This window comes from Pongo abelii, chromosome 10 (assembly GCF_028885655.2).
Source record: "Pongo abelii isolate AG06213 chromosome 10, NHGRI_mPonAbe1-v2.0_pri, whole genome shotgun sequence".
Taxonomy (NCBI): domain Eukaryota; kingdom Metazoa; phylum Chordata; class Mammalia; order Primates; family Hominidae; genus Pongo; species Pongo abelii.
In genome coordinates, this window is record NC_071995.2 from 117,125,163 (window position 1) to 117,148,125 (window position 22,963).

The 22,963-nt window shown below is 39.7% G+C and overlaps 1 protein-coding gene and 1 long non-coding RNA gene across 4 annotated transcripts in view; one reads left to right on the top strand and one right to left on the bottom strand.

Moving 5' to 3' along the window:
- The window catches only part of TAOK3 (TAO kinase 3), a 223,201-nt gene that overhangs the window by 131,915 nt on the left and 68,323 nt on the right, over positions 1-22,963 (bottom strand).
- Positions 1,744-21,916, top strand: LOC129049248 (uncharacterized). Of its 2 annotated transcripts, none has more exons than XR_008512184.2 (3): positions 1,744-2,322; positions 3,353-3,472; positions 16,833-18,067. It is a non-coding gene; the product is annotated as an uncharacterized LOC129049248 (long non-coding RNA). The 2 variants fall into 2 exon arrangements; XR_008512183.2 differs by lacking the exon at positions 16,833-18,067 and adding an exon at positions 21,772-21,916 and having other exon boundaries at positions 1,745-2,322.

The following is a 22,963-nucleotide window of genomic DNA, read 5'->3' on the forward strand; positions in this document are numbered from 1 at the left end:
GAGGCTGTTCCACTGTAAGTACTAATGAAAATCATCATTGTTAGGGTTTTTAGTTGCAAATAATAGAAACCAACTCTGGCTAACTTAGGCAGAAAATACATGTATTCGTAAGATATCTCATAGAATGAATTGGGAAGCTCAAAAAATGGGTAGGCCCCTAGGGAGGAAAGACACAATCAAGATCATGTCATTTGCTTAGGATGCTGTTGATGCCATCATCATTCGATTCTGCTCTACTGGACTCTTGTCATCTTCATAACTGCCACAGTCATCTCTGCTGTGCCCTGAGCTTGCAAGATTCAAAGTTCTGGGTGGGAGTATCTGACTGACCAAAGTCACATGCCTGCCTGCAAGCTGCCAGTCAACTGAAGATGGAATATCGACCTGTACTCCTTTCGCTGTATCCATAACAGAAGGAAGAACACTGGCTTCCACCTATCCAAAATAGGATAGTGTTCAAGCAATAGGCAATCACACTATAAATAACTTATTAATGATCAAGAGCCACAGCACAACTCAAAGGATAAGTGACAAACTTGGATTTAGAGTGTTCCAGTTTCTAATTCTGTCTCCTTAATTCCCTGTAGCTGAGTAAGTTTTACAACCTGTTTAAGCTTCTTCCATATCTACAAAATATTATTCTTCTCATGAGTTTTATAAGAGGTATAGTAGCTGAAGCAGTGCTCAAGTATTCATTCATTCTTTCAACATTTATTGGATACCTGCTATGCTTAAGATATTGTGTTAGGTGCTGAAAGATATATAACACATAAAATATGTACACAGATATGTGTTCACCAGAAACTCATTACCTAGAACCAGTGAATGTTGCAAGTACTATGCAAGTTCAAAATAGGGAGCATTTCTCACTCTCTAAGAAGCAGGGGATGGAGATGGGTAGGTGCTTAATGCTTTAATGGAAGAGTCAGTATTTTGATTGTTCTGTAAAGAACAGGCACAATTGGCCGAGCACAGTGGCTTATGCCTGTAATCCCAACACTTTGGGAGGCCGAGGCGGGCGGATCACAAGGTTAAGAGATCGAGACCATCCTGACCAACATGGTGAAACTCTGTCTCTCCTAAAAATACAAAAATTAGCTGGGCATGGTGGCACGCACCTGTAGTCCCAGCTCCTCAGGAGGCTGAGGCAGGAGAATTGCTTGAACCTGGGAGGCAGAGGTTGCAGTCAGCCAAGATCATGCCACTGCACTCCAGCCTGGTGACAGAGCAAGACTCCATCAAAAAAAAAACAAAAAAAACAAAAAAAACAAACAACAACAACAACAACAACAAACAAACCAGACAGAATTTTTTATAGGAAATGGTGGGCACAAAGGATTGGAGGTTGCAGCGTATTAGGAAATGGCATGTTACTTAAATGTCTGTTCTGCAGATTTGGGAAATCATTCATTGGAAACAAAGCTGGAACAGTCTATTGGGTCTAGATTGTCAAGGAGCTTGAATACCATGTAAAGGTTTTTAATCTTTTTTTCTACTGATGAAAACATTTTCAATTAGATGCAGGCTTTAAGAATAATACTGTAGTTGCCTGGAGTAATATACAGGCTGGACAAAGAATATTTTGTTTAAAAATATTGTGCATACATCACAGAAAAAGAACTGAAAGAATATAAACCAAAATGTTAATAATGATTATCTTTGGGTATAAAGATATTTTCTGTTTATCTTTCTTTGTTTTTGATATTTTCTACATTGAACATGTATCACTTTTGTAATGAAAAAATAAATTAAAAATATTTTTTAAAGACTGAATTGGAATAGAAGGAGACTAGAGCAGGGAGGTCAGGTTAGGGCTACCAAACAACAAAGAATGATAATCTTATTCTAGAATGTTGGCAATAAAATTGAAAGCAGAAGGCAGTTACCATACCGTGGTTCTATGAGTGTGGAGGTCAAGAGAAACACGGTAGTAACACAGTGAAGAGTCAGCAGTTGATTGGCTACAGAGCCTAGAAAAGACATGGGAGTATTAGCTCTGAGGCCCTAAGAACAAGAGACAGGAAGATGTTTGTTCTCTGAATAAAAATGGGAAATTTAGTAGAAGAAACAAGTTCAATGGGAGAAAGATAATGACTGTTTTCTAGTAAAACTGAATTGAAGGTGATAGACATACAGGTAGAGATATACAGAAAATAGAAAGAAATGGAGATTGGTGTGCAGGGGAAATGTTGGCACAAGGTCAGATCTGGGAGTCATTTGTATAAGGTAGACAGGAAGCTTAAGAAGCAGCTATGGTAACTCAGGCGAAGACTGCAGACAAAAGAGAAGGCTAAGAACAAAACTACGAATTCAACTTTGAGGGTAAGTTGAATTCTTAGCGAATGTCAGATGAATGCTAAGTATAATTTTATAATTCTGTAATTAGGCATTCACCTATTAAATATATAGTCAAAAGGTTAAAATGACTTCTTTAATAGCAACAAATTGAGATGAGTAGTCAAAAGATTATTACCAGAAATAAAATTTAGATTATTATATTTTTTAAAGATTACTCTGGCTTTTGCTTCATTGTAAAAAAAAAAAAAAAAAAATCAAGCCCCTTGTCTTTTTGTCTATGGGAATATATATTTTTAAAAGGGAATTCTGTGAAGTATAGTAAAATAAAATGAACAAACTAACCTTTTAATTGCTGAATTAATCTATATATATCTATATATCTCTTGCCTCAGCCTCCTGAGTAGCTGGGATTACAGGTGCATGCCACCACACCCGGCTAATTTTTATATTTTTTGTAGAGACGGGGTTTCTCCATATTTTCCAGGCTGGTCACGAACTCCTGACCTCAAGTGGTCTGCCCGCCTCAGCCTCCCAAAATGCTGGGATTACAGGCGTGAGCCACTGTGCCAGGCCTAATCTATTTATTTTATTTTATTTTTTGAGACCAAGTCTTGCTCTTGTCCCCCAGGCTGGAGTGCAATGGCGTGATCTCGGCTCACTGCAACCTCCACCTCCTGGGTTCAAGTGATTCTCCTGCCTCAGCCTCCCAAGTAGCTGGGATTACAGGCGCCTGCCACCACGCCCAACTAATTTTTCTATTTTTAGTAGAGACGGGTTTTCACCATGTTGGCCAGGCTAGTCTCGAACTCCTGACCTCAGGTGATCCACCCGCCTTGGCCTCCCAAAGTGCTGGGATTACAGGTGTGAGCCACCATGACCAGCCATAATCTATACATGCTATATAATTTTTAAATATTCTCTTGTGAACCCCGAAAATCTGAGACAGGTTTCAGTTAATTTAGAAAGTTTATTTTTCCAAGGTTGAGGACGTGCACAGGTCATGACAACATGTGCCCAAGGCGGTCAGAGCACAGTTTGGTTTTGTACATTCTAGGGAGAAATGAGACATCAATCAACATATGCAAGATGAACATTGGTTTGGCCTGGAAAGGTGGGACAACTCGAGGCAAAAGGCGGAAGGACTCCAAGCGGGAAGGTGGCTTCCAAGTCACAGGTAGGTAAGAGACTAATGGTTGCATTCTTTCGAGTTTCTGATTAGTCTGTCCAAAGAAGGGAATCAGATATGCATTTACCTCAGTGAGCAGAGGGGTGACCCTGAATAGAATGGGAGGCAGATTGGCCCTAAGGAGTTCCCAGCTTGACTTTGCCCTTTAGCTTAGTGATTTGGGGGCTCCAAGATTTATTTTCCTTTCACACTCTTTATAATCCAAATTTCAGATTTAGAATGAATCTAAGAGAGGCTCAAGGAGGTTAAGTTGCTTCAAAGTAGTTTAATAGTAATGACTTAGTACTTGTGCCATTAGAACCTAGGTCTAATTCCTACCCGCAGAGTGGGAGAAAATCTTCACAATCTATACATCTGACAAAGGACTAATATAGAGAACCTACAACAAACTCAAACAAATTAGCAAGAAAAAAACAAACAATTCCCTCAAAAAGTGGGCTAAGGACATGAATGGACAATTCTCAAAAGATATACAAATGGCCAAGAAACATATGAAAAAATGCTCAACATCACTAATGATCAGGGAAAAGCAAATCAAAACCACGATGCAATTATCACCCTACTCCTGCAAGAATGGCCATAATAAAAAAAAATAGATGTTGGCATGGATCCAGTGAATAGGGAACACTTCTGGACTGCTGGTGGGAATGTAAACTAGTACAACCACTGTGGAAAACAGTGTGAAGATTCCTTAAAGAACTAAAAGTAGAACTACCGTTTGATCCAGAAATCCTGGTACTGGTTATCTACCCAGAGGAAAAGAAGTCATTATACAAAAAGATATTTGCACATGCATGTTTATAGCAGCACAATTTGCAACTGCAAAAACGTGGAACCAATCCAAATGCCCATCAATCAATGAGTGGATAAAGAAACTGTGGTATATATATTTAATGGGATACTCTCAGCCATAAAAAGGAATTAATTAATGGCATTTGCAGTGACCTGGATGAGACTGGAGACTGTTATTCTAAGTGAAGTAACTCAGGAATGGAAAACTGAATATAGTATGTTCTCACTCATAAGTGGGAGGTAAGCTAAGAGGATGCAAAAGCATAAGAATGACACAATGGACTTTGGGGACTCGGGGAAAGGATGGGAAGGGGGTGAGGGATAAAAGACTACAAATTGTGTGCAGTGTATACTGCTTGGGTGATGGGTGCACCAAAATCTCACGAATCACCACTAAAGAACTTACTCATGTCACCAAACACCACCTGTTCCCAATAACCTATGGAAATTAAAAAAAAAAGAACCTAAGTTGAATTCCTTTTTTTTTTTTCTGAAATGGAGTCTCACTCTGTTGCTCAGGCTGGAGTGCAGTGGTGCGATCTCTGCTCACTGCAGCCTCCACCTTCCAGGTTCAGGCAATTCTCCTGCCTCAGCCTCCAAGTAGCTGGGATTACAGATGCACACCACCATGCCCGGCTAATTTTTGTATTTTTAGTAGAGATAGGATTTCACCATGTTGGCTAGGCTGGTCATGAACTGAATTTCTGATCAAAAAACACTTGCCAGTTGGGTAGCATCATGACATAGTGGAAATAACCCTAAACTGGAAAACAGAAGTCTTAGGTCCTAGTCTCACAGCAGCTCTGAGTGGCTCTGTGGTATTGATCAAGTTGTTCAACTTCTCTAAGCCTCAGTTTTCCTGGTCTTGGAGTTGGTCAAGACAATTTCTAAGTTTCATTTCAACTCTAAAAGTCTATGATTTTGCCATGTTGCTCAGTTTAAAAATCTTTTATTCAGATACACACATACACACAGACACACAATATACCCTGAGTTCAATATATAAGTAAAATTCCCAGCATTCTTAATTGTTCCAAAGCCAAATAAAAGAAAAATCCAAGATGTAAACACCTTTAGCCTCTGCAAATTTTACCTGCCACTGATCACCAAATACACAACGGCACTGTGAGAGCTCCGTATTTATAACTTTTGACTCCCTCCTACGGGATTACAATGCCAGGCACTGGAGATAATAGAACATGCAGAAAAAAAGCTTAGAAAATAAACCTTCTTACAGCTAATGAAGGATTATCTAGTGTGCAATTTTTCTACAATGTCACAGCTATTAGCAAGTTATTTTTTTGGTTGGGACTGTTTCTCCCCTATTTCTACTTTGTTGCCCTGAAAAGTTTCCCTTAAGTATTATCAGATTTAGAGACTCAAAAACTTCAAAATTATAATGTATATACTTAAATTTATAAACTTATATTTACTTCTCTGGGAAAAGGTCTGCTTGGCTTCTGCTATGGACTGAATTGTATCTCCCTCCCTCCCTCCCCCAAATCATATGTAGAAACTGGAACACTCCAATGTGACCGTATTTGGAGATAGGGCCTTTAGGACATAATTAAGGTTAAATGAGGTCATATGGGTGGGTGGCCTTGTAAGTAGAGGACTAGACAGTGATAAAAAATGCCCATATGGGCTCACAGTGGGAAGGTGAAGATCTGTAAGCCAGGAAGAGAGCCCACACCAGAAGCTGAATTGGCTGGTGCCTTGATCTTAGACTCCCCAACCTCCAAAACTGTGAGAAAGTAAATTTTATTTCACCACAGAACTGTATGCCATTCAACCTGTGGTATTTTGTTAGAGTAGCCCAAGCAGACTAAGATAACGTACTTAAGCCAGGCACGGTGGCTCACGCCTATAATCCCAGCACTTTGGAAGGCTGAGGTGGGTGGATTTCCTGAGCTCGGGCATTCAAGCCCAGCCTGGGCAACACAGTGAAACCCTGTCTCTACTAAAATACAAAAAAATTATCTAGGTGTGGCAGCATGCACCTGTAATCCCAGCTACTTGGGAGGCTCATACAGGAGAACAGGTTGAATCCGGGAAGTGGAGGTTGTAGTGAGCCAAGATTACACCGTTGCACTCTAGCCTGGGCAACAGAGCAAGACTCCATCTCAAAAAAAAAAAAAAAAAAAGAAAGAAAAAGAAAGATAGCATGCTTAGGAACTATTTGGACAATTTTCATATGGCTACTAATTTAGAAGTCAAAATTCGGCTGGGCATGGTGGCTCACACCTGTAATCCCAGCACTTTGGAAGGCCAAGGCAGGTGGATCACTTGAGGTCAGGAGTTCAAGAAACAGCTTGGCCAACATGGTGAAACCCTGTCTCTACTAAAAATACAAAAATTAGCTGGGTGTGGTGGCATGCGCCTATAATCCCAGATACTCAGGAGGCTGAGGCAGGAAAATCTTGAATCCAGGAGGTTGAGGCTGCAGTGATCTGAGACTGCGCCACTGCACTCAAGCCTGGGTGACACACCAAGACTGTCTCAAAAAAAAAAAAAAAAAAAAAGAAGAAGAAAAAAGTGTTATTCTTCTTCACGTATTTAGAATAACTGATCTTTTGATGATCCTTTTCCTTCCAAAAATACATCCTGATAATTCCAAGAATTGGGTAAAAATTATTCTTTGAAATAGAGGGAAAAGTTTACAATTATATTTGTCTATACCCAAGAACTTAAAAAAAATATAGAGTATACATCCTTCTTAAGTACAAAATCTTGACCTAAAATATGTTTCCAAAGACTCTTTAAATTTATTTGATCTTTCAACAATACTGTCTCTAAATACGAACACAGATGTTTACATTCCTCAAGATATGAGTAATTACAAGTACTTCCCTGTTTAGATATTTAAAGCAGTTTCTTTATCCTTCAAAGATTTATTTAAAATTTAGAAACAGAATGAACCTGGCCGGGCACGGTGGCTCACACCTATAATCCCAGCATTTTGGGAGGCCGAGGCAGGCGGATCACCTGAGGTCTGGAGTTTGAGACCAGCCTGGCAAACATGGTGAAACCCCATCTCTACTAAAAGTACAAAATAAGCTGGGCGTGGTGGTGGGCACCTGTAATCCTAGCTCCTTGGGAAGCTGAGGTAGGAGAATCGCTTGAAACCGGGAATGTAGGTTGCAGTGAGCCGAGATCACACCATTGCACTCCAGCCTGGGCAAAAACAGTTAAACTCCATTGCAAAAAAAAAAAAAAAAAAAAAGAAAGAAAGAAAGAAAGAAATAGAATGAATCCTATCAGTCCTTATATACCATCTGATTTTAAATACTCTTTAAAGCTGTTAACGGAACCCATCCTCTATACTACTGCCAGTGTTATCAACCTGAAAGTAAAATCTGACCATGCCACTCTCTAACTTAAAACCCTTTAATCCTCATCATGTACAGGATGTAAGACCCAAACTCCTTGTAGAGGGCATATGAAATCCTCCGCGATCTGCTCCTTGTCTACTCTTGGATCTTGTCCTTAGTAACTCCAAGGCCTCACACTGGATGCCTCAGCTATCTCAGACTACTTCCCTGAGATATCAAGTAACACCCGTTGGCAAGAAAGCAAGAAAAGTTATCTGCCTTCCTAGCTAACCAGAATCTGTTCAAGAATCTGCTTTCCTTCAGGGAAATCTTCCTGACTGTCCCCTAAGCTAGGGTAGGTTTTTTTCCTTTATGCTTCTGTAGAAATGTACTGTCAACATTTATTTCAGACACAGAACTTCACCACACAAGATTTAGGTTATTTTAGGTTAAGTATCTTTCCATTAGGACCATAAGCTGCTTAAGGTTAGGAATCTTATTTATTTATTTATTTATTTATTTCTGCCACCCAGGCTAGAGTACAGTGGCTAGATCTCAGCTCACTACAACCTCTACCTCCTGGGTTCGAGCGATTTTCCTGCCTCAGCCTCCCAAGTAGCTGGGACTACAGGGGTGTTACACCACGCCTGGCTAATTTTTGTATTTTTAGTAGAGATGGGTTTTTGCCATGTTGGCCAGGCTGGAGGAATCCTATTTATATCACCACTACTTAACACAGCGGCTGATACACTGCCTGTGGCTAAAAAATGCTTGTTGAACTATACCGTCATATGTCAAAAGTATTAGGGCGTTCACTTTTTTTTTTTTTTTCCTGAGACGGAGTCTGTTGCCCAGGCTGGAGTGCAGTGGCGTGATCTCGGCTCACTGCAACCTCCGCCTCTCGAGTAACTGGGATTACAGGCGCCTGCCACCATGCCCAGCTGATTTTTGTATTTTTAGTAGAGATGGGGTTTTGCCATGTTGGCCAGGCTGGTCTTGAGCTCCTGACCTCAGGTGATCTGTCTGCCTCAGCGTCCGAAAGTGCTGGGATTACAGGAATGAGCCACCGTGCCCGGCCGGGTTTTTACTTTTTTTTGAGATGGAGTTTTGCTCTTGTCTCCCAGGCTGGAGTGCAATGGTGAGATCTCAGCTTACTGTACCCTCTGCCTCCTGGGTTCAAGCAATTCCCCTGCCTCAGCCTCCCGAGTAGCTGGGATAACAGGCGTCTGCCACCATGCCCAGCTAATTTTTTTTTGTAGTTTTAGCAGAGACAGGGTTTTACCATGTTGGCCAGGCTGGTCTTGAACTCCTGACCTTAAGTGATTCGCCCGCCTCGGCCTCCCAAAGTGCTGGGATTACAGGTGTGAGCCACCGTGCCCAGTGGGGTTTTTACTTTTTTAAAGGAATTATAGTAAATATTTTTGTAAAGCAAGTAACCATTACTACTTCATGTGCTTTTTTGAATTACTATTTCCATACACTGTTTTACTTAAAACTAACTTGACCTTTATTCTGGAAGTTCATTACTTTATTAAACTACATGGTATCCAAATGCCAATAATTTCAGAATTATCAGCACTCTTAATTTGTTCAATAATCTATTTTAATGGACGTCTTAAGGAACTGGCATTTGAGATCATTCGATTTAAACATTTATAAACCCCCTTGCAGTCGGAGTCTAGTCTATGCTATTTTTTAAAATTGAAATAAAATGTATACTACATATGAAATGAAAAAAAATTTTTTTTGAGACGGAGTCTCACTCTGTTGCCCAGGCTGGAGTGCGGTGGCATGATCTCGGCTCACTGCAAGCTCCACCTCCGGGTTCAAGCGATTCTCCTGCCTCAGCCTCCCGAGTAGCTGGGACTACAGGTGTGTGCCAACACACCTGGCTGATTTTTTGTATTTTTAGTGAAGACGGGGTTTCACCATGAGGATGATCTCGATCTCCTGACCTCGTGATCTGCTGGCCTTGGCCTCCCAAAGTGCTGGGATAACAGGCGTGAGCCACTGCGCCCAGCCCCATGAAATGAAAATTTAATCCTGCTATACAGTATTTTTTCCCCGTGGATAGTCATAATACATGGTGGCTTTGCACTAAGTAGTTTAGAACCCATTACTTGGGCCTGCCTTCAATCGACAAGTCTAAAATATCACTTATATTGATTTATATGGCTTCATTCAGTCTTTTATTAGGATTTTTTTGAACATTCACTCATTGTTGCCTTTGGTAAATGAACTAATCTTGGAATAGAAAAGGGAAAATCCATAAGCCTTTATCTTAGACTATTACAGGCACTGAAGACAGAAAGAAGTAAGAGTTACTTTTCTTGGTTGAGCCTAGTTTAATGTAATCAGCATCATCATCATCACCACACTAACATTTACTGAATGTTCACTCTGAGCCAGGCACTGTACATTATCTCATTTTACCCTTAACACTATGAAAGAGTTACTATTCCTGATCTCTTATTACAGATAAAAATCTGAGGCCCACCTTCACAGAACGTGTACAGTAGAGCTAGATGCAAATCTAAACTGTCTAATCTCAAGCCCAGTCTTTTTAACAACTATGGTATAGCTTTCAGTTAAATCAGGACATGAAGGATTTCAGAATTAGTGGCTTGATAAATTATAAAGAACAAGACTGCTGAATACTAAGCCCCTCCATCTAAAATTTTCTTTTCATTTTGTGCTTTAATAAAAGGCAATGTCATCATTGGGAATTTCTGTTCAGTAAAGAGGGGTGTACCAATTCAAGACAAGGGAAGCCTAAGTATTTATTCCAAAATCTTTTCAAGTAATCCTGTAATGGGACTTTCGGGGATGCCTTTATACCCTAGAAAGCATTTAAAACTTGAAACTCTTGCCTAATTTCTAATGTTGAAAGGAAATTCAGCATTCTTACTCACTTTTAATTTTGCTTTGCCACTAGCAGATATGGCAAGCATCCATACATGCTGACACAATGCATGTTAGAGCAGTTTACTCCTGTTGAAAGTTGCTTCACACTGCTTCAGCAATTCTCTCACAGGAACTGGAGAAACTGCCTTTTTCAGAAGTATATGAGACTGTATCTATTCTAGCTAATATACAAGTCAACATGGAAAATCAATATTTAATTGCTTTTAAAAAGTAAACAGTTCTATAACAACTGACTTGGGATGCCTCTATGTTCTTAACTTGACTTTGAGGGGTTAAAGTGTAAAAGGTACGGAGCTTAATTAATATGCAGACGAATGTTAGCGATACACAGTCAAGTTTTATGCTTAAGGTGTTTATTACATAGAAGGAGAGACGAGCCACTTGGCTGGGTGTGGTGGCTCACGCCTGTAATCCCAGCACTTTGGGAGGCTGAGGCGAATGGATCACAAGGTCAGGAGTTCGAGTCCAGCCCCGATCAACATTAGAAACCCCGTTTCTAATACAAATACAAAAATTAGCTGGGCGTGGTGGCATGCACTTGTAATCCCAACTACTCAGGAAGCTGAGGCAGGAGAATCGCTTGAACCCAGAAGGCAGAGGTTGCAGTGAGCCGAGATCACACCATTGCACTCCAGCCTGGGTGACAGAGCGAGACTCCGTCTCAAAAAAAAAGGAGCCACACATTATGAGCCACATAAGCAAATAATGATACAAAAGTGATTCTTCTGAAGGGCGCGGTGGCTCATGCCTGTAATCCCAGCACTTTGGGAGGCTGAGGCAGGCAAATCACCTGAGGTTGGGAGTTCGAGACCACCCTTACCCACATGGAGAAACCCTGTCTCTACTAAAAATACAAAAAATTAGCTGGGCATGGTGGCGCATGCCTGTAATCCCAGCTACTCAGGAGGCTGAAGTAGGAGAATCGCTTGAACCCAGGAGGCAGAGGTTGCAGTGAGCCGAGATCATGCCGTTGCACTCCAGCCTAGGCAACAAGAGTGAAACTCCATCTCAAAAAAAAAAAAAAAAAAAAGGCTGTTACAATAACTGAGGTGGTGTCATGACCCAAGTAGACAGCAGTGGAGGTGGAGACAATCTATTTTATGTATGTATATTTATATATGTGTATGTGTATCAATTTTATTGAGGTATAATTTACATAATAAACTATATCCATATAAAATGTACAACCTGATGAGTTTTGTCAGATGTATCTACTCATGAAACCATCAACACAATCAAAGGAATATTTTCTTCCCCCGCAAACTTCCCTTTTGCTCCTCTGCAGTCAGTAAACGTGTCTCTCCAAATCTATTTCCTAGGCAAACACTGATCCACTCTCTTTCACTATAGATTAGCTTACATTTTCCAGAATTTCTTTTCTTTTTTTTTTTTTTCTTTTTTTGATACAGAGTCTCGCTCTGTGGCCCAGACTGGAGTGCAGTGCTGCAATCTTGGCTCACTCCAACCTCTGCCTCCTGGGTTCAGGTGACCCTCCAGCCTCAGTCTCCCTAGTAGCTCGGACTACAGGTGTGCACCACCATGCCCAGCTAATTTTTGTATTTTTAGTAGAGATGGGGTTTCACCATGTTGACCAGGCTGGTCTTGAACTCCTGACCTCAGGTGATCTGCCTGCCTCGGCCTCCCAAAGTGTTGGGATTACAGGCGTGAGACACTGCACCCAACCTAGAATTTCATATGAATACAATTACACAGCATACACTATATAAACTTTTTGTATCTGGCTTTTTGTCATTCAGTATTAAGATTCTGAGATTCATATACATTGTTGTACGATAGATACTGGATTTGTGGATGGACTAGATTTAGAGTTTGAAAAAATGCAACTGAGGATGATTCCTCAAGGCTTTTGGTCAGAATGACTGGAAAAATGGAACTAACATCAAGTGAGATAGAGAATGATCCAAGTAAAGAGGCTGGGGAAAGATTAGGAATTAAGCTTTTGATATATTGAGGATCCAAGTGGACGCACTGAGTTGTATGCTAGATATAAATATGGAGTTCAGAAGTGAGGTGTAGACTGGAAATATGAATTTGGGAATGGTCAGCATTTTTTTTTTTGAGATGGAGTTTTGCTCTTGTTGCCCAGGCTGGAGTGCAGTGGCGCAACCTCTGCCTACCGGGTTCAAGCGATTCTCCTGCTTCAGCCTCCTGAGTAGCTGGGATTACAGGCATGTGCCACCATGCCTGGCTAATTTTGTATTTTTAGTAGAGATGGGGTTTCTCCATGTTAGTCAGGCTGGTCTTGAACTCCCAACCTCAGGTGGTCTGCCCCCTCGGCCTCCCAAAGTGCTGGGATTACAGGCTTGAGCCACCACTCTAGGCCAAGCATATTGTTAATGCTATTAAAGGCACAGTACTGAATGAGATCACCAAGGACACGTGGTCAAAAGAGAAGACCAAGGTCCAATCTCTGAAACACTCCAACTTTAAGAGATTGGGGATAAGAGGAAGAACCAAAGGAGGCCAATAAAAAACCTCTAGTAAGATAAAAGGAAAATGAAGACATTGCAGTATCCTGAAAGTCAAGTGTAAAGTCTCAAGGAAGAGGTGTGGTAACTGCATCAAATGCTGCTGATAGGTCAAATTGGAGATAAAAGTTGACCATTTAATTTAGCAACATGAGGGTCACTGGTGACCTTGATAAAAGTAAATCTGGTGAAATGGCAGGGACACATGCTTTCTTGGCTACGTTAACGAGCCACTGGCAGAAAAGAAATTGGAGGCAGCAAGTATAGTTTGGTGAGTTTACCTGTAAAGGGGAGCAAAGAAAGGGAGATGTAGCTGGGAGGAAAAGAAGAGTTAAGAGAAGATTTTAGCTTGTTTTTAAGATGGGAAAAATAAGAACATGTTTGTAGGCTGATAGGAGTGATCCAGGAGGAAGAAAAATTGGTGTAGGAGAGAAGGCAGAATTGCTGAAGCAATGTCCTTGAATGGACCTGAGAGGGTGGGAGCCAGTGTACCAATAAAGGATTAGCTATCGAAGGAGGCATAGAAAGTTATCTACTTGCATTTTTTTTTTTTTTTTTTTTGAGAGGGAGTCTCGCTCTGTTGCCAGGCTGGAATGCAGTGGTGCAATCTTGGCTCACTGCAACCTCTGCCTCCTGGGTTCAAGCGATTCTCCTGCCTCAGCCTCCCGAGTAGCTGGGGTTACAGGTGTGCACCACCCCGCCCAGCTAATTTTTGTATTTTTAGTAGAGATGGGGTCTTACCATATTGGTCAGGATGGTCTCAATCTCTGGACCTCGTGATCTGTCTGCCCCAGCCTCCCAAAGTGCTGGGATTACAGGCATGAGTCACTGTGCCTGGCCTCTACTAGCTTTTTATTACATCCCTTTAAGCCTTGGTTTCCTTGTTTGACAATGAAGATTGAAAATGTGTTTCAGAGAGGATGAAACAAGAAAACGTGTCTGACCTTGGTCGGTATACTCATTATATGTTAGCTGCCCTCTCTTTCCTCTCTTTATTTATAACTCTTAAAATGAAAGTAACCACATTTCATTTCGTGTAATAGTTAAAAATGTACATGTTTTCTTTCTCGATTATAAACTTCTTGAAGGCAGAAATGGTCTTTTGGCCTTATGCTCTTTAGCACAAGGTTCTTGACTGAAACAGTTTCTCAATAAATACTCTATGAATTTGTTTCAATAATACTGGAAGAAACCTCTACAAATTGTCAAAAATGTGAATAATTCTGTCCAGTCTCTAGGTTCTAGTCCTGTTTGTCTATCTTTTAAAAAATCTGTGCCCATTTCTGATAAATATAAAAATCTTCTCTTTATAAATGATTTAAAGTTTCAAAATATCTCACCCACATCCATTCTGAGTAAAACATTGCATTTACTAGGCATTAGAAATCATTGTTCTAGTATAAAAAATAGGAAGAATGGGCAAGATATGGTTAGAGCAGGCAGTAGCCAATACAAAATATTCATGTGCCAATTGATTCAAATCCCTTAGAAAGTCCTAGGATGATACACTGACAAATGACTAGATCACCTGTGTGTATGTGTATGCATACGTGTGTATCTGAGTGAGTTAGATCCAGGGAGTGGGGAAGAAATAAAACATTAAATGTGGCAAACATTTAAAATTTGGTCAATAAAGGTAAAACGTATGTGGGACTTTTCTGATTTTTTTCTTTTCTTTGTGCAATGGTGCGATCTTGGCTCACTGCAACCTCCATCTCCAGGATTCAAGTGATTCTCTTGACTCAGTCTCCTGAATAGCTGGGATTACAGGCATGCACCACCACGCCCAGCTAATTTTTTTTGTATTTTTCGTAGAGACAGGGTTTCACCATATTGGCTAGGCTGGTCTCCAACTCCTGACCTCAGGTGATCCACCCACCTGGGCCTCCCAAAATGCTGAGATTACAGGCGTGAGCCACCATGCCTGGCCTGATTTTTTTCTAATGCACAGAACAATATGAACACAACTTTTCTGAATTATTCTTATAACTTCTATAAGTTTTGGGAAAAAAGAATGGGACAGGGGAGACTGGCAGTCACCTCTCTTTAATAAAATAGTTTAATTTTGACTGACAATGTAACACCTAGGCTGTCCATGTAACCTCTGTACCTCATTTTATTTTCCTGTAGCATGGGTGATATTTTCAGTGTCTTAACAGTTAAGATACATGACATTTAATTGATATATGTGCATTCTCAAACTTTTACAAAAGCCAAAGTATCTTCACCTAAAATTTTAAAAAAGAATATTTCAAATCACATTTAGCTTGCTACATCTAGCTATTGAGCAGCTGCAATGAACTTTACATAACATAGGTAGGAGGAACTGGGTCATTGTATAGGTATATGGATTTTAAACAACCATAATTTAAGAGGCAAAACTTACCAACAAATAGAGCCACTGGCTACTACAGTGTTTTAGAAAATAGATAAACAACTACCTGATTTGACTGCCTTCAGGCGGGACATGAACTCTTTCCTTTGCCTCAGTTTCTACTACGTGTATGACTTCATACCCTGAAGCTTTATATCTTTATCTTATCTCTCCGGTCCTGAGTTTGCTGCTCCTGGAAAAATTTCTTCTTTCTCATGATTAATAAGAATTTTTTAAAGGATGGATATAGGACTCAGTCATATCAGAAGAGATCAAGGTAAAAGTTGCCCTGAGAATTAGAATGCAAAAAACAAACAAACAAACAAACAAATAAATAAATAAAAGAGAATAGAATGCAAGATGAAGGGCTTAAGGGCTTAAACAAAGAGGTTTTGAAACCCCAGATACCAGTCAATAGCCAAGTACAGAGATATACTATGACAACTATTAGTCAAATGTTACAGTGTTAAACTTTATGTACTCTGGACCTTCCTTACTTAATTTCTCGACTGCTTTCTATGTCATTCTCTGCTACTTTTTGTCATACTTCAGCCACACTGGCTTTCTTTTCATTCCTCAGAGCTTCACAGGGCTGGCTACTTTACTTGCAGATTTCTGTTTGAATGTCACCACGTCAGAGAGGCCTTTCGGGACTACCCTTATCTAGAGTGCCTTTTCTCCCTTGTAGTGACCAGCACCAGACTGTTTTCATCATAGCACCTGAAATTATCTGAAATTATTTTATTCATATGTTCCTTACATGTTTATTGTTTCTCTCCTGTCTGTCCTATTCATTGCTATATCCCCTCATATTTCATACATCATAGGAAATCACAAATATTTGTTAAAAGAATAAAAGGAGATATCCAAATTATGTTTCTGTACTAAAATCAATTACATGGTAAGAAGTAATCTGCAAAGTCTTACTAAGAATCCAAAAGAACTAGTATCTATTCAGATAATAATATTACACTGAATATTAGTAGTACTCCCAGTTGCTCAGGAGGCTGAAGCGATCCTTCCGATATGTTATGGGGGAAAAATAGTAACAATAATGAAGACTATAGGCGTGCACCACCACAACCAGCGAATTTTTAAATTTTTTGTAGAGATGGGCTCTCACTATGTTGCCCAGGCTGGTCTCAAACTCTTGACTTCAAGTGATCCTTCTGTCTTGGCCTCCCAAACCACTAGGATTATAGGCATGAGCCATCATGCCTAGCCACAATTTCTTTTGAACAATAAGTTAACAATTGGAGAAGACATATTAGTCTGAAATGACCTAGTTGATTTTGCTTTTGGATGCTTATAGAGGTCACTAAAAACAAAGGGGAGATTTTAATTAATCTGGAGAGTATCAACTCCAAATTGTAAGTAACAAATCAGAAGTTCTCAGACTTTAAGGTATATGCATCACCTAAGTATCTTGTTAAAATGTAGATTCTTCGTTTCAATAGGTCTGAGACCAGAGATCCTGCATTCCTAACAAGCTCCCAGGTAATGCCATTGCTGCTGGTCCACGGACTATACTGAATTGCAGGGCTCAAGATGAAGCTGTAAATAACCTTTAGAAAATCAGTGAGAGCAAAACAGTAAGTGTTATATTGTCAAGATCACAAATAAACACTCATATAGACAAAAAACTAACAAATAAAACCCCACACCTGTCCTAATGTTATGAGAATGGATTCTTGTGTTTTGAGATAAAAATTTCTGTGACAGCATTATATACAGGTTCAAAAAGAGTTGGATAGAAGTGAAGATGATATATTATGGGGGAAAAAAGTAACAATAATGAAGACAAAGATACCAATACTGAAGATACCTATGAAGAAAATAAAATTAGAATGAAACATGCAATGTTTCTAAATTGTTACTATAAACTTGGATATAAACCAACATATTAAATATTCCATATAGATATTTGACTTTTTCATTTACATTTCCAGAAGTTGGTATATTCAAGGTGGCTAATAAACTTTACAGATGCGCTTTGTTGTTCTAACCTAAATCTGTGCCAGAGCCCATAATCTATATCCCAGAAGGTACTACTTCCCTGGCTTTCATATTTGTTAGAAAGCCATTTGTATTTCATATTTCTCTTTGTTACCTAAGCTGGCAAGTTCCTTCCATGGTTCCTGTGTTCCTCTTGCACTTGCATGATACTATGCAATGATAAATTCATAAGTTACACTGGTCCTAAACTCTTTAAGACCAGTTAGTTAAAAATACAAGATTAAATTGAAAAGATAATTATACAAAAAAGTTAAACAAAATTTAGGATTCCTCAAATACACAAAATATTAAAATCTTCCAAACTTTTGAATAATATTCACTTGTTTCAACAGTTTTTCTTCCCTATATAAACTTCTCTCAATTTCGCAAAAAACATTCAACAAACTCATATAACCTTTTGCCATTTATAGCTATCTTGAGTTCAAATATAGTACTTTAAAAAATAATCAATAAATTATACCCTTTGAAGGCATAAAATGTGTTTTGATATGTTTTTTATGGGTCTATGGTACTTAAGGTTTCTGATAATTTTGTGGATTATTAACAGAGTTCTATTTGTGGTCTGTTTAAATTACTAAAGGTTATTTTATTTATTTTTTTGAGACGGAGTCTCACTCTATCACCCAGGATGGAGTGCAGTGGCTCCATCTTGGCTCACTGCAACCTCTGCCTCCCAGGTTCAAGCACTTCTCCTGCCTCAGCCTCCCAAGCAGGTGGAATTACAGGCATGCGCCACCACATCCAGCTAATTTTTGTATTTTTAGTAGACACAGGGTTTCACCATGTTGGCCAGGCTGTCTCAAACTCTTGACTACAAGTGATCCACCCACCTTGGCCTCTCAAACTCCTGGGATTACAAGTGTGAGCCACCACGCCCAGCCACTAAAGGTTATTTATTTTTTTTTAAACTTTGAGTGTTTACCTTTCTGGCTGACATCTAGGAAAACAACCTCAGTCACAATATAATTGTACTCCTGCAAGTTGAGGGAGTCAAGCTTCTTCTTGTTCTTCCACTCGGGGGCAGTGGGTATTTTTGGCTTTCTTCTCCATCCACCCCCTTACCCCTGTAATTAAAGCTGAATATGTACAAATAAAGCAGAATTACTGGGCAAGAGCCATTTTCATGAGGGTACGAACTGCTTCTGTGCTAGGTCTAGAATATCAGCAGGGAAACATCATCAAAGGAAATCAAGGCGATTCCTTTGCTGATACGGAAATTGTAAAAAATCTCTTTAGAACTAGAGACAGCAAGCTCAGTAATGCAAATGTACTCGCGTGTTCATCTGAAAAACAACAATATCCCCATTTACTATTTAGCAAAAATTGAAAGACTAGGACCAAAAGCTCAAAAGATGGAAGGTGTAAAAGAAAGTCTCTTTTCTGCTCAGCACTTTGGCAGGCATCGCACTGAATTTGCATCTGTCTGAGTGGTAACTTCCAAAAGTCTGAGAAAGTAAATGTGAGCTGAATATCAAGCGATAAAAGAGATAATTCTGACAGACTCTGTTTGTGTGGGAGGATTGGGTGCTGAGTACCAAAGAGGCGAGGATTAGCATAGTCAAGAAAGCTCACAAATCTAAAACCAACCCTAAGTGAAAATGAACTCAGGGCAAGTTTTCTAAACAATCTCACTATAGCGCACACACACGCGCGCGCACACACACACTCACACTCTTTAGTATACTGAAGGATATTTTGCAAAGTGCTCTTTTCTTCCTGATTCTATTGTTCTTTCTGTTCCTCAACAGTTGTATGTGTCTATCACCTAATTATTTCCTTATTCTTTGCTCACCTCTCTCCTTTCTTAGGACCTTCCCTTTTATTTAATTTTAATTTTATTTATTTTTTTGAGACGGAGTCTTGCTCTATTGTCCAGGCTGGAGTGCAATGGCACAATCTTGGGTCACTACCACCTCTGCCTCCTGGGTTCAAGCGATTCTCCTGCCTCGGCCTCTCAAGTAACTGGGACTATAGGCATGTGCCACCACGCCCGGCTAATTTTTGTATTTTTAGTAGAGACGGGGTTTCACCATGTTGGCCAGGCTGATCTCAAACTCCTGACCTCAAATGATCTGCCTGTCTCAGCCACCCAAAGTGCTGGGATTACAGGCTTGAGCCACTGCATCCTGCCTATTTTTAAAATTTTTACCTCCATCATACAGCCAGAAGCATCAAATTCGGTTGGCTTTCAAATAGTGATGGTTTAGTTCTACAATTTTTGCCTTCTCGACACACACCTGCCAGGGTTTCCTTGGTGCTTAATAAATGTTAGATAGTGTAATGCTATAAACAGCTGCAAATGTCACTGTCAAGCAAAGCTCCATTAAAGCTGCAAAGAGGTGGAAACATCAAGCAAAATAGTTAAGGGAGGCTAAAAACAAAACCAAAAACTCTAGCACTTAGCACAGTTCCTGGTATACAGGGAACTTGATAATAAAAGTTTGCTTAAGTGTTTGTTGAAATTTTAAGGACCTTTCTCAAGGAATCCTGTATTTTGTAGCTACCTTCCTCCCCAAACTAGAATTCATGAATGATGATCCAGCAAAGATACTTCCTTTTTTTCCATTTCCATTTGCAGTCATTAAAGCCTGAAGTAATGGTCAAAATATTCAAACCTCAGCCAGGCACAGTGGCTCAGTCCTATAATCCCAGCCCTTTGGGAGGCCGAGGTGGGCGGATCATGAGGTCAGGAGTTCAAGACCAGCCTGACCAACATGGAGAAACGCCGTCTCTACTAAATACAAAAATTAGCCAGGCATGGTAGCACTTGCTTGTAGTCCCAACTACTCAGGAGGCTGAGGCGGGAGGATCGCTTGAACCTGGGAGGCGGAGGTTACAGTGAGCTGAGATTGTGCCACTGCACTCCAGCCTGGGCAACAGAGTGAGACTCCATCTCAAAAAAAAAAAAAAAAAAAAATTCAAACCTCAAAGCACAATAAGGGTTAAGTGCATCAAAAGTAAGAAAGGCTGGGGGTTATATTATGATCATATTTTTTCTCCTCAGGCTATTCCTCTTTAACTTTTGCAGAATTGCATTAATTGTGAGGAAAATTTAAATTCAAAATGCCTCTTTTAGAATATTTGTATGCTTTCAGATACTTGTCCAGTATGGTGGGGCTTTTAGTCTGTTTTGTTTTTTTTTGTCATTCTCTGTTCCTACCCACTCATCTTTAAGTGGAGAAAGTACAGCATGCATTTCTGCACAGATCAAGGAAGGAAATCAGGGTGACCTGTACTATCCACACCTTACTGACCACATCCATACTCTGTTGGCAGTGACAGGAGGCAGAGCAAAAATGCTGGCAAGAGGGAAAATTAGGTCAAGAGCCCCAGGTTCTCAGAATGAACGACAGTATAGCCTGGAGGGTTTTGGCACCGCCTCATCTCTCTTGCCCACTGCTGAAGGCAGTCTAGAGTGCTAGGTAAGAACATTACTCAGATGCAAGATTATCTGTGTTTGAATTTTGTTTCTGCCTCTGACTTGTGGTATTGGTCACGTAACTTAAACTCTCTAAGCCTCAGTTTTCTTATGGGTATAATACGGAAAATAAAATAAAGTGAGAATAGCAGGGTCAGGTACAAGTTTTTATAAAGAAGAGATCTTTGCTGGAGAGAGGTAAGAGGTCAAAGGTAAGAAAGAGACAGGACAGCTAATTTTTTAATTGTGGCAAAGCAAAAAATATTTAGATATGTTTAAAAAAAATCTTCTGCACATATTAGTGCAGAATGTTAGTCACTCAAGGCATGTTGGATAAATGAATAAAAAATGGAAGAACAAATATTCAATGCTAATAACTGATAAACTTGGTATTAAAAAGAGATATGGGGACAGACAGATTTTCCTTAACTATGATGACCTCTCAAAATATTTGGAAAACAGAGCATTTTTTTTCTACAAGTGAAAATTCCAATATCACAACTACCATTTTGTAAACTTCATAAATGCACACAGATCTCAGGGGAAGATGAGTGGAACCGTGCACTGTTCTATCTTCAGTACCACCACTCCATTTTGACTCTACCAAAAAGCCAAATATACTACTAAACACCCACCCAAACAATCAAAATATCCAGACCAGGAAATGGATAAACAAAGTACCTGACACCACTCTCATTCCTTTACTGAATTCCTTTCACTTATTCTGTCACTAGAGAAATAAGTGGCCCTATTTCAGCTTGGCCCTATTTCAACTTCAGCTTCCATAGATTAATATGATTTTAATAAAAGATGTATTATAAACCCTACTTACTCTTCTTAAAATTGAAATCAGCCCCCATTCCTTATCCTCCTTCTCTGTTTTTTTGCTTCACAGCATTTGCCACCTTTTAATAAAATAGGTATTTCACTTAATTTGCATATTTTCTCTCTCTCCTTTCTAGCATGTAACCTCTACGAGGACAGGATTTTCAGTCTATTTTGTTCACTGTTGCATCTTCAATGCTTGAAACAAAGTTTGGCAGAATGTACGTACGCAAAGAACACTTGCCAAAAGTCTGAATAAATTAATCAACTCCATTACAATAGAACAATGCTATGAGACATTTCTTTTGCATTGACTTTTATCTGTGCACTGTTTTCGCCATGTTAATGTCCATTTACAAACTTCATATTATGTTCTAAGAATTGGTTTCTCTCTAGGCCATAACTTTCTTGAAGGGGAGCACTGCATATTACTTTTTAATTTTTCCTTTACTGCTCTCATATTTTATTTTTTAGAGATGGAGTTTTGCTCTTGTCACCCAGGCTGGAGTGCAATGGCATGATCTCAGCTCACTGCAACCTCCACCTCCCGGGTTCAAGCAATTCTCCTGCCTCAGCTTCCTGAGTAGCTGGGATTACAGGCACCAGCCACCATACCCAGCTAATTTTTGTATTTTTAGTAGAGATGGGGTTTCACCATGTTGGCCAGGCTGGTCTTTAACTCCTGACCTCAGGTGATCCACCTGCCTTGGCCTCCCAAAGTGTTGGGATTACAGGCGTGAGCCACCATGCCTGGTCCCACATTTTAAATACTAATAAATAAAGTTCAGGTAACTTCTCTCTTTACACTCCTGGTCTTGCCCTTCCTTTTGCCTCCCTCATGCCAAAAACACTTTGCTGAAGAGAGTCTGGCACTGTTTCAGTGAAGTCATTATCTATACTACTTGGTTATGAAGTGAATGAATAGACTGTGGTTTTAAGTTGTTGAAAAGGCAAGCAGTGTTTTTCAGAAGAAATTCTTTTATGAGTTCCAGTGCAATAAAATAGCTCAGTGATTCGACGGGCTGAATTACATTTCATTCACTTAGAGGTAAATTCCACTAAAGAAAACTAAAGAGCACATACTTCCCCCTTTAATTTTGACTCTCTAGAAATTTCTCATTTAGTGATATTTCTCATACCGAGAACTAGAACCCTCAAAGGTCTCAGGGAAGAGACACAGGCTGTTTGAACTAGGCCAACTACAAAATATATAATATTAACCAAAAAGAAGCCTTCACCAATTGGTGCTGAATTATTAATTACCTCTTCCTAGACTTCTTCGTATGATATTTGATTATTTCTTCATACCCCAGTTTAGAAAAATTACCA